The sequence below is a fragment of the Sceloporus undulatus genome, chromosome 3, assembly GCF_019175285.1.
Source record: "Sceloporus undulatus isolate JIND9_A2432 ecotype Alabama chromosome 3, SceUnd_v1.1, whole genome shotgun sequence".
NCBI lineage: Eukaryota > Metazoa > Chordata > Lepidosauria > Squamata > Phrynosomatidae > Sceloporus > Sceloporus undulatus.
Window position 1 is genome coordinate 180,229,208 of NC_056524.1, and position 741 is coordinate 180,229,948.

The 741-nt window shown below is 64.0% G+C and overlaps 1 protein-coding gene across 4 annotated transcripts in view; it reads left to right on the plus strand.

Moving 5' to 3' along the window:
• TNKS2 (tankyrase 2) overlaps positions 1 to 741 on the plus strand; it is a 54,041-nt gene that overhangs the window by 33,045 nt on the left and 20,255 nt on the right. The window lies entirely within an intron of this gene.

The following is a 741-nucleotide window of genomic DNA, read 5'->3' on the forward strand; positions in this document are numbered from 1 at the left end:
CATTGGACATGGTGATAGGGTTCTTCTAAGGGCAGAGGAAGGTAAAGGTACACACCCCCTGCAGCCTCCACGCCGGGACACCGCCGCCGCCGCGCCGCTGACTCCAGGACTGCACCCCTTTTGCCGGGCGGCCTCCTCCCGGGGTTTCGGAGGTGCGCATCTGCGCACCGCCCCGGGAGTGCCGCCCACGGACTTGGGGAACATCGCAGTTCCTGCGCAGCTCCCATCAGGGCGTGGGAGGCTTGGGTTAGCCTGGGGAGCATGAGGATGCCTGCAGTGGCTGCCCTCTGCTCCATCAGTTGCCATAGAGGGTTGGGGGGGAGGTTAGGGATGCGGGGGATGCCTGGGCCGGGGATGACACCTTGGAGGGCGGGGCTCCAATTGAGGTTGTGTGGGGCAGGGGGAGGTATGGCGGTGGGAGGAGGGACTTGCGTTCCAGGGGAAGGCGAGATAGATGCATCATATCTATCCCGCCTTCCTGTCCCCCTCCCAACCTAAAGGACCTGAGGGTCTCTCCAGCCGTGCCACAAACCCTGTCGCTGCTCCTATGCAATGCCAGGTCTATTAACAACAAAGCCCACATCCTCCAGGATCTCCTGGAGGACTCTAAGTGTGACCTGGCTTGCATTACCGAGACCTGGCTGGGGCCTGAAGGGGATGCTGTGTGGGCTCAGGCCCTGCCTGCTGGGTTCTTGGTGAAGGACCAGCGCAGGTTAGGTGGGCGGGGGGGGGGGGGGGGGG